The sequence below is a fragment of the Malania oleifera genome, chromosome 9, assembly GCF_029873635.1.
Source record: "Malania oleifera isolate guangnan ecotype guangnan chromosome 9, ASM2987363v1, whole genome shotgun sequence".
NCBI lineage: Eukaryota > Viridiplantae > Streptophyta > Magnoliopsida > Santalales > Ximeniaceae > Malania > Malania oleifera.
In genome coordinates, this window is record NC_080425.1 from 16,529,309 (window position 1) to 16,541,985 (window position 12,677).

Genomic DNA, 12,677 nt, shown 5'->3' on the forward strand with positions numbered 1-12,677 from the left:
TCAAAACTTTGTGCAGACTAAAGAGTAAAATATAGTAAAACTATTTGAGATTTTACCAAGATAAAAAATAAAAGAACTCCTTGAGTTTTGATTAAAAAAAAAACAGTTGTAAAACTCCCGTTTGAAGTGAGGTCTTAGTTATTATTTATATATTTGACAATGTAAATTTAAATTAACATGTGCATGTGAAATATAGATATTTAATGGTCCCTCTTATTGCAGTTGAATAACTTTTGTATTTCAATTAGGACATTAAATAACTACAATGAATGTGATTTTGTATTTCATAACCTTCATGCATATTCACAGTACATCAAATTACTGTAAAAATTTCATTTAAAATCGAGCATATCCATCCATGCAACTATTTAAAGAAAACATATTGATAATTGATACTAGTATGTTCACAACTTTCATACACATTCATAATATCGAATAACTGTAAAAATTTCAGTAAAGTCTCCTCTTAAAATATAGTACATCTATCTAAGCACATGTTCAAAGAAAACATTTTTTATCGGCAGTCGATACCAGTATGTTCACAACTTTCATTCACAATTTTCATACACAACTTTTATACACATTCATAGTACATCAAATAATTGAAAAATTTTTGATAGAGTTTCCTCTGAAAATCGAGTATATCCATTCATGCACCTGTTTAAAGAAAACAGTTTTCATCGAGAATAACAGTATGTTCACAACTTTCATATACAACTTTCATTCACGTATACATATTGGAGAAGAACAAATAAACATTCTCAATTATACATAAATAGTGCAATGAGTCAATACAAATGAAATAAAAATAATCGATGATATACAGATAAAATCAAAAGAATCAGACTACTTAAGTGCCACAAGGAGGTCGTCTCCGGTCTTGGGGGGGCTACCATCTACCTTCGCCCTCTCCTTCCTGGTCATCTCCATCTGATGTCCTGCCTCGTCGTCGTCGTGTATGTAATGACCCGAAGAATAATGGTATTTAAATATTAAAGAGAGAGAAAAATGGAAACAGAAAAGAAAAAGGGGTAGCAAGCTTTGTCGACGACATTGTATATTGGGCTCATCAATGAAGGTGCACTTCGTCGACGAGAAGATACCGTGAGGGGGTTTTTGGGCAACTCTGAATTTCATCGACGAAGGGGAGAGTTCTTCGACGAATTGCCTCTTGACCTCGTTGACAAGGTGACGTAGCTTGTCGACGAAGCACCTAGTATAAATAGCCTAAAACTTAGTTTTTACGTAGAAAATTGGCGGAACTCTCTCTCTCTCTCTCTCTCTCTCTCTCTCTCTCTCTCTCTCTCTCTCTCTCTCCTACGGTTTCTCTCTCCGCTCTCTTCGATTTCAGCTCCGTCGTTCACCAAATCGACGATCTGAGACCACCACGACGCTCTTAAGGAAGTTCTCTCCAAATCTGCCGGAGCGGATCACTGGCGAGACCGAGTTGAAATTCATCCTTGAATTGAGGTAAGGTTTTTTTAAGCCAAATTTGATTTTTTTGTAGTTATAGGAAAGGTTATTCACGGAGAAATACTGAAGTTTAGTTCTAGAAGTTGTTGGTTTCAGGGTGTTGCTCGTGGAACCCTACGAGTGCATGACCGGCATATTTTAAGGGGTTCTTTCCAGTAGTCAGGTAAGGGAATAAACTAAAGTAAATATTTTCCACACAAATTACTATCATTAATCAGCAAATTAATTTTCAGGAAAACATGTATTATATTTGAATATTATTGAGTAAATGCATATTTGGGAAAAATACTGTTATTATACAGGAATTGCGATTTAAGAATTAAATGTATGATTTTATTCAGCATTGTGTGACATGAATATTATTTTTATATAATATGTATTATATTATGGCAATTTAGCGAATAAACATGTTTTCAAGAATTATGGAATAATGCAGTATATGATGATTTTGAAATATATGATTGATGACTTATTTATTCGGAATGATATGTATGAGATTTTCGGCACAAGGTCGTGATTGATAGTCGGCGCAAGGCCATGTATGTTATATGTTTCCGGCGCAATGTCGTGTTTATGAAACGTTCAGCGCAAAGCCGTATTTACGAAATGTTTGGTGCAAGGCCGTATTTATGAAAATATAGAAATGTTATCAATTCATTTAAGTATATTATCATGTACTATATGTTATCAGAACCCGAATGTTAGTTTAGTTCAGTTTCAGGAGCACGGTACCGTAGCTATATAGATCAGATATCTATGTTCAAACTTATGCTAACCACCCCACAAGGGGGTAAGAGATAGATAGTCGATGTGGCTTTCAGTGTGGAGTTGTAGACATCTACCTGGCAGTCCAGACCAAGGTGTGGCGGGCCCATTGTACTTACAGACATTTTTTACTCGACAGTGGTTGGTCAGCCATTATCGGGTCCTGCTTTCGAGCTGCACAACCCGTCATAGGGGGTAATACATGACATCAACTAATTATTCATCCTAAGTATGTTTTCAATATTATCAGCTATACCAGACATTTTATGAACTATATGATTTATTAGAAAATACGATAGTATTTGATTATTCAGTATGTTATGATGAATGTTTCAGATATATGAAATGTACTGCATATGTATAATTGCATCAAATATTCATGTTGTCACACAACTGTATTTAGTTTATTTTTCTCTTACTGAGAAGTGTCTCACCCCCAAACAATAAATGATTTTCAGGAAACCCAGAAAGACTAGCGGAGCGTGACTGCCGTTGAGTCGGTTGTACTACCCTGCTAAGAGGGTAAGTTTGGACTAAGATCAAGGGATTTTGATGTGAGGTCCTAGGGATGTTTTGTATTTTTGGGAGATTGTATATAAATACAATATTTTGAGATATACTTGACTCTGGTATTATGTATTTTGTGGTTATGTGTTTGTGATTCACATTTACTACAACCTAGGTTCCGCTGTGTATGACAGGTGTCCCCGCAACCCACGGGTTCGCGTTGACTATTTTATTTATTATGTTTTATTATATCATAAGTTAAGCAGGTCGTTACAGTGTATGTCCATCATCTCTGACCAAAGGTACTGCATCATCAGCATCCATACAAAGTGGATGAGGAGATGACTCATATAATGAATCTAGAAGAGAACAAGGTGGCATGGCTGGTGCATCCATGTCCTCTGTAACTACACTATTTGTAAAGACACAAAAAATTTAAAAGGATTAAAATAATTTGAAAAAAAAATAAATAAAATAACAGATAAATAAATAAAATGAATGGCGTGGGGAAAAGAAAAAAAATTTAAAATAAAGAAATTAAATTAAATTAAGATAAATTAAATAATTAAATAATTAGTAATTAAATTAAATATTTTTACATTGGATTTAAAAAAAAAAACTAATTAGAATGATATATATATATATAAGTAAATTATTATAATATATATATATATATATATATATGATAAGTATAAGTTTAATATATATATATAAAGTATCTGACAGAAGAGAAAGAAGAGAAGAAAGAAAGAAGAAGAAAGAAGAAGCAGGAGAAGAACTGCACGCCCCCCCTCCCCCCCGTAAAATATTTTTTCCTGCATTCGTCTCTGTCTCTCTCCTTCTCTCAATTACTCGGCGGGTTTGCGACGGATCAGGAAACAGAAGGTGCCGTTGGAATCTTGGTTCCGCTGCCGACATTTCTACTGGAGCAGATTTTTCATGGGAACGGCTTAGGCACTGCTACTAGTGAAAGGTAATTTTTTCCCATTTTCTCAAATTTGCTGTTAATATGTGGTTAAATTTACGAACGAACACCACCACGGGGTCCTAGTCGTCGTCGTCGTCATTTTGGCATAGGTAATTTTTCAATTGTGATTTTCTAGGCCCTACTCCAAAGCGAGAGTAGGATTTGGGAAATTTGACAATTTGGCTAAATTTAAGGGTATTATTATTTATTTAGGAATTATGGCCCTAGGAAATATTTAAATAATATTTTATTCATGAATAATTTATTGGAACTAGGAATTTAATTTTAGGATTCGGGTGAGCGCCACAGGTATTTTTCGGAGTCCTTGTTGGCGTAGTTCAAGAAACCAGGTAAGGGGAAAAATATATATTAAATTAGAATTTTTATGAATTTAATAGAAAAATAAATTGTATTATATGTACGTATATATGTTTCAGTATGGGTAAAATGCCAACTGTTTAAATTATATTTTTTTTCGAGTTTAAGGCTGTTTATTAGATATGTATATGCAAAAATGAACTGATGAAAGTGGGAAATATTTTTAGGATAATTAAGTAAGAAATGAAAGGTATTTTCAGTATGTAAATATTAAATGTTGGTTGGCTTATTTTACAAGCAATGTATGAATTTTATTGCTAAATTGTGTGGCATGAGATTCTGTGCAAATATATGTTAAATGTATGAGATGTAAGTTAAGTAAGTAAAGCAATGAAAATGAAATATGATATGGATAATGTTGCCTATGTATGTTAACTGCAATCATGTAGATGTAAGACCGCTGAAAGACAGCCATGTTAGCAGATCTAGCACACTTCTGTTTAGACTAACTGATAACAACTAAAAGGAGCTATGTTAGAAAATCTAGCACGTTCTACGTAGACTAACTGATGATGGCTAAAGACTAGCTGTAGTACGAAGTAATGAAATGAAATGTTATGCAATGAAATGACGATGAAATGACAATGAAATGAAATGACAAAGGTAAATGATGTAAATGGGAAAGAGTCACTTAAAGTGAAATGCAATGCAATGTTAAGCTATGAATATGAACAGATGTGTATGATTGAATAACGACGGAAAGAATGATGTATTATGATATTAGAAGTATGTATGTACATAGAACATGTTATGATTGGGCGAGGCGTACCTTTCGCCTGAGGGCTTGCTGAGTAAGGCGAGTACACTAGTAGCTTCAGATGTGGCCGTAGCTGCAAAACGTACTAGGGCAGAGGGAACTTACTTGTATGGGCGGGTAGAATTCCCTATCCTTAGGGCCTTTGCTGGTAAACTATTGTTGAACGCATGAGTACAAGATTAATTTATCACTTAAGGGCTTACTGAGTAAGGTGAGTGCCCTGGTATGCTTTAACTGTGACCTTTGGGTTACCTAAATATTAGAGCAGAGGGGTGCTACTTGTATGGGTGGGTAATCACCCCTATCCTCGGGTAATCTCGTGGGTTAAATATTTGCATGTGTTTGATTAGGATCAGGAAATGATTTTAGAAATTATGTTAAGGATTTTCAAATGTTAAATATTATGTTATATATAAACTCATGTTGGTCACACACTGTTTTAATATATGGTTTCTTCCCTTATTGAGATGTGTCTCACCCGAATATGAATTTATTCTTTTTCAGGATTTCCTCGAGATCGAGCTTTCAGAGCTCGAGGTTTTTATAGCATTATTGGAGAAAAGAAAAAGAAAATGGTATATTTCTATGTTAATTTTGTAGAAAGTAAATATTTAGGTTTAATGCCTTTATGTTTTAAGGCTATTGAGTAAGGAATGATTGTGAAAATACTGAATTGTTGTGGAAGTTATGTAAATTTATGGAAATGCAGGTGATGGATAATTTATTATGGTTGGTGGTTAGAATTAGTAAACTTTGGTATTATGTTATATGGAGATTTTGTTCATGTTCGCTACGTATGTTATGGATCATGATTATCAGGGATTTTATCAAGTATAACGCGCCGAACCCGGGTTTGAGGGTTCCGGGCATTACACTATCGTCCAACATGTATGATATGGATGGGGTGGTAGCAATGTCAGACGGGGTGTCTGGCCTACTACCAGACGGCCCCACAATATCAGCTTCTTCCGAACATGCATATGGTGTTGACGATCAAAACACGTACTCACTCTATACAACAAATGACTCACCAAAGCGGCTCCATGAGCCACTTGATGCACGTGGAGCATGTCCTCCTTGTACTGGAGCTGCTCAACCTCCTCGTGTAGGCGGGTTAGATAGAGGTACATGGGTTTGTCGTCTGTCCTCATGGACAAGCTCCAATCCAGCTCTCACTAATCCCTGCATTGCAGGATCTGGAAAGATCTTATCTACCTCATGCAGTATGTCAGCCTCCAGTATAGAAAAAAAAATTAGTTAGTACATTAATATCATAACATACACATAACAAAAGTACAAGGTGTGGGTTAATGTCTATTTACGAGGCTCATTTATACAGCGGCGGTCCTATCCACAAAGCATCATGTGATGAACCTATACCTGCTAAAGTATGGGTCATCCGGGTACAAAGGACCGTCCTCTGGCTTGATTGGGATGATATGCTCTCGCCGATGCTCCCATGCAGTCATATACATCTTGTGGAGAGTTGTCCAATTGGTCACCCCTCGACCATGTCCGTCAATTGTATGGAGGTCTTGCCCATGTACATGTACCTATGACATCGAAAAAGGGTCGAGAATGCTTTGACGATAGTCAAACTGCTGCAGAACTCGGTCAGGGAGTTACCACTCGACAATATGAAAGCATATGAGTAACACTCGGGCTACCCACAAGTCACTCTCGAACTCATAATCGGTGGGTAAGTTGGTTATAACGTTATCGATGTAGGGCCTCCATATGAACTACACTTAAACATAAGTAAAATTTAAGTGAACTATACATATCTCGACAAAAAAATTGTGATTTGTTAGAATTTAAGCGGACTATACCTCATGCTCTCGGTGCATGTCCAACTTGAACCTATACCAAGGCAATGTATGTTGCGCAAATGATGGCGCCCGCATCTCGTCCCTCCATGTGTACAAAATGAAAACATAAATATTTGAATGTAGCAAGCAATAAGTACTACGAAGTAGTATTCATAGTACTTAGAGCACAACTACATTGTAACAAATGTTGTTACTAACCGGTATGCAAGTGGGACTGGGTCAACTAGATGATCGTCTTCGTCCCTCTGAATCTATAGCACACCGAGGCATGAAGTAGCTAAGGAGGGGCATTTGTACTAGGCCCAGATCTGTAGTAAGCGTAGTGGGCCGCATATCTCCCACCTCAACGGGTGTGTGGCACGACACATCTCCCTGTACAGCCACGCCAAGCCGCAGACCCCCAACTGTATAAGCGAGTCTACGTGAGGTCTGCTAGCAGTGGGAGGAAAATCAAATGGGCGTAATTGTTCGATAGGTCGCAAAATAGCATCCCACATATCAAACTCAAAATGTGTCACAGCCCCTAACAATCGCTCACGCATACGGTACAGTGCGACTCATCCTTGTTGTCTGCAGGACCGTTTTATTGATCCGGTAGTATAACTAGTGACGATCCTTCCGTCAATGGGTAGGTCGAACAATATCGCAATGTCCTGAAGCGTGATAGTTGCCTTATCGTGTGGTAAGTGGAACATATGCATCTCCTGCCTCCATCGCTCCATGAATGCTATTAATAAATGTCAATCCAACTAAATATGGACAATACGATAAATCTCGTAAAATCTCACCTCGTAGATCCATCTAATGATGCAGTTGTCTGCATCGAACAAGTGCTCCAGGTATTGCATGCCCCCGCGGTAGTACAAAGGATCCGCAGGACCCTTAGCCCACACTCGGCTGGACCGGTGTTGCTCGCCTAATGTCAACACAAAACAATCGGTCGGCCTTAGATCGATCCTGAAAAATGGGAAAGTGAAATACAGTCATTATATAAGCTAAATGATATAAAGTAGAAACATTCGTAGACGTTATCAGTCAATGTGGTGGGCTAGCTCCAGCCCTAGATTGGGTCCTTCTTGGACACCTTGTGCAGTTATGTCCTTCTTTATGACATATGTTGCACGTGTTCTTCTTCCTACCCTTTCTCGCATCCACCTCATTAAATAGACGTGAGCTCCTAGGTCGACTTTTATGTCGAGCATACACAGGATTTACTTGCAATGTCGATGACAAGGGTGCTGGTCAGTACGCCTTGTGTCTAATCGAGTTAATATCAGTTGTATATGTCACATAGTCTTCGGCAGTGATGTAGCAAGGCACAACATACCTAACAGTGTTCAGTTGTGTCTCAAGACATGCATCTAAAAGGTGGGAGTAGGGAAAATGTAAAGCTTGCCACTTCCCTCTTTTGCGCGGTTGTAATGCTAAAGGTACCAATGGACCTATTGAACTTCATGACTCAATGTCCAGTCGCCTTAAGCTTCCCTCTTTCCATGGCTAATAGTATATGTGGAGTAAATGCATTTCCTCCAGTATTTATCTTACGAGCAGCCTCTTGTCTAATATTGAAATAATATGCAATGCGATAAAATTTTCGTTACACAAGGGTTATTATTGGGAGGCTACAAGTTCCTTTCAGAGCGGCGTTGAAACATTCCATAAGGTTGGTGGTCATGTTCCCATACCTTCGTCCATCGTTGTGGCACTGAGTCCACATATGAGGAGGGATTTGGTCAAAAAATGATTTTGTTGGCTCTCCACCTTCAGTAAATATCCTCTTCATCCACTTGTTAAATTTTTTTACTTGATGCTCCTTCCCACTTGCTTTGTCATACGCTTTAGATTGACATTTGTTACTTTAGTATTGAAGTTGCTAACCATGTGTCGAAGGCAGAATCGGTGGTGGGCATGTGGTGGTTGCCAGTCAAGATTTTTTTGCACTGTTGCCAAAATGTCTGGATGTGTCACGCCCAGACCTCGCCAAGTAGGGTCCGGGGTGTGATCCAATCACCTGTATCTGATACCATAACATCAATCACGCAGTGAAAAATTAAATAAACATCCTTAAAAACATACCAGAGTTCTATATATATATATATATATATATATATATATATATCCCAAAAAGTAATATTCCCCAACATCCAGTATTCAAAAATATACAACTCAAAAATCATAAATATACTACAGCCCAAAAATATATCCAAAGTTATACCCTCTCATAAAAAATACTATGCCAACAAACCCAACCCTGAGCTCGCTAAGCTCGATCATGCGGAGGTCCTGAAAAAAATGAAATTCATATCAGGTGAGACACATCTCAGTAAGACGAAATAGATTAATACCAATGTGTGGCTATCATGAGGTTTGTGTACAAAATATAATCATTATTTACATTTTAATCCACAATTATGAAACCATTCTCTATTCCTACTCACACACATGTAGGGTATTTTATTAGCGAGAGTTTTCTAAGCATTGGAGTGATTACCTGCCTATACAAGTAGCACCCATCTACTCTGATACCTTATGCAATCGGGTATGACTACAACTAAAGCTCATCAGGGCACTCACCTTACTCAGTAAGCCCTCAGGTGGATATTTTGTCTCATATTCACACACATTCACACAATTATTTATCAGCGAAGGTTTCTAAGGACAAGGAAGATTACCCGCTCATACAAGTAACTTCTCTTTACGCTAATATGTTATACAACCCTATATGGCTACATCTGATACCTATCAGGGCACTCGTGTAACGACCTGCCTATTTTTTCATATTTATTTTTACTTTTTTTTTAATTTATATGACAATATACATAATAACCTTGTAAACCTACTTATAAACTGGACTAATCATGATCAACCCAAACCCGTGGGTACCGAGGAAATACCTATCATACATCTCTGATACCTAAGCAGCGGAAAACATAAATTACATACATCCATTCAACCAGTCACAATACTAGAGTTTTACTAAATTTGTCTTATACATATACATACATCCTATAAAGACCAAAAAGTATCCTAGGGTCATAACCCGAATCCATCTGACCCTAGCTCACCCACTTACCCTACAGACAGGGTAGCTCGACCAATCTCTACTGCCGTGGAGCTCGGTCCGCCCTCCAACTTGGATTTCCTGAAATGTTTGTATGGCTGAGTTGAGACACCTCTCAGTAAGGGAGATAAACTAATATCAGTGTGCGGCAACATAAGTATTTTTCATGATATACATATAAATAGTACATAATTCATATCTGGTAAAAACAATTTGTATCATATTTAAATAAAACATGATTTAACATAACATAGTTTAACATACTAAATATCTATACTTGGAAAATCATCTTAAAAATCATATCATACTTGAATTATTGCCCACGATGGATAGATAGTTAACTATTGTCATGTCTTACCCCCCACATGATAGGGTTATGCGGTCCGAAAGCGGGACCTAGCAATGACTGGCCGACCATGCTAAGTCAAACATAGGTGTGTAAGTACGATGGGTCTGTTCCACCTGTGTTGGACTATCAGGGAAACTACAACACTCCCATAAAGCCACATCGATTGTCATCTCCCACACTCTACATAAGATGTGTGCTAGCACTAAAGTAAACGAAAACATAAACATGAACATACAACTACGGTACTGTGCCTCATGAAACTAAACTAAGCTATCCGAGTTGTGATAACATATAATACATTTCATGATATTGAACATAACAATTTCATATTTCAGAGTAAAACATGACATGGTAATATTTTCTTGAATCTTGACATAACATGCATAATTACGACATTTATGCCATCACATCATAACGTAAAAATCATGATACCGTCGTTGGCATAACATGACGTACTTGTACATGAAATTCTTGCACTTGTTAACGTAATATTCTTAAAACTATAGTTCTTGTATTGTTTTTATGGTTTTTCTGAAAACTGCCATAACATGCTTATCTTAGAAAAATCATAATATTTCAATATAATATAATTTTCATGGAAATATTATACTTATGCCACACAAATATAAGTAGCCTCATAAACTCATAATTTGTTCTGAAATCATATTTTCTTATAAAATGCATTAAAATCATTTCCCTATTCAACAACAGTATTCCCAAATATAGTTCTATAACATACATATTTTCCTGAAAATAAATATTGTATAATAATAATAATTTCATGAAAAAAGCTTACTTAATTTGTCCCCTTACCTGACTTACTGAGAAGCCTACAAAAATAACCAAACCTACTCCTATGGTATTCCCAGCTCAACACTCTGAAATTACATTTTCCCCAACAAAACTTCAGTATTATTCTGTAACAACCTGCTTATCTTATCATATAATAAAACATAAATAATAATAAAGTCAACCTGAACCCGTGGGTAACGGGGACATATCTGACATTCACAGCGGAAACCTAATCAGCAGTAAATATAAATCATCATTCTGATACCCACAAAATATATATAATACCAGAGTTAACTATAAACCAAAACATTGTATTTATATACATCTCGCGAAAATAATACAAAATAATCTCTAGGATCCCACAACAAAAACTTTTGATCCTTTCCCAAACTTACCCTCCTAGCAGGGTAGCTCAACTGACTCAACAGACTCAACGACGATCTCGGTCCGCTGGTATTTCTGGGTTCCTTAGAAATTTATTAAGTTCGTGGGTGAAACACTTCTCAATAAGGGAAAATAAACTAAATATAGCTGTATGGCAACATGAATATTTGATGCAATTTTACATATACAATACATTTCATATACCTGAAAACATTCATCATAACATATCTGAATAAACATAACTTTCATAATTTCTAATAGATTATACTAATCATGAAATGTCTAATATAACTGATAATACTGAAAATTCACCCAGGATGTATAGTTAGCTGATGTCATGTATTACCCCCCATGATGGGTTGTATAGCCCAAAGGCGGGACTCGATTATGGTTGGCCGACCACTATCGAGTCAAAAATGTCTGTAAGTATGATGGGTCCGCTACACCCTGATTCAAACTGCTAGGTGGACGTCTACAACTCTACTCTGAAAGTCACATCAACTATCCATCTCCCACCCCCTCGTGGGGCAGTTAGCACAAATCTGAACATAGTAATCTGATCTGTATAGCTATGGTACCGTGATCCTGTAACTGAACCAAACTATGCTACGGTACCGTGATCCTGTAACTGAACCAAACTATCATCCGGGCTCTGATAATACATAATACATGATAGTATCAAGAACTTAAATTTTGATTTCGATGAAAATTTCGATAGTCTCAATTTACGAAAATTTCGATGGAAATTTCGATTTCGATTTTGATTTAAAGAAATTACAAAAATTTATAGTAAATGATGGAAATTTACAATAAAACTTTAGAAAATATTAGAATAGATGATTATGCTTAATATGGTATCAAAATACATTAAAAAAATGCATATATGACAAGTTTCCAGTGTGTAGGATATTAAACTGCATATCGCGAAACAAACTATGAACTGAAGAACATTCAAATGATTATAAAGTTTTGAAGCTATTCCTTTAAGATTTAAGGCAACAAATTATCATTTAAACAACTACATTTTCAATAAAAATTATACATTTAATGATCTAATACCACATAGACTTTCTTGGTGGCTCAAAGTCATCTCTCCTATCCCTATCATTAGGATTTCGAGATGACATATATTGTTTACAATAATCACTTCATGTCATATAATTTCCAAAATATTGAGTATAGGTGTACATGTGTTGTTCATACTCCTCCGTAGTCATCTGGTTCATGGCAATTTCTACTCGGCCAGAAGATCTTCGTGTGCTAGGATTTCTTCTTGCAGGTTCTACTTGTTGTGTATGTCCATAGGATTGTTTTGCATTTGCATATTGGTCATACTCATACCCATATTCTTGACCTGTTTGTCCATACCCATAGACATGTGGTTGCCAATTTCCATATTGTTGTGCCTGCTCATT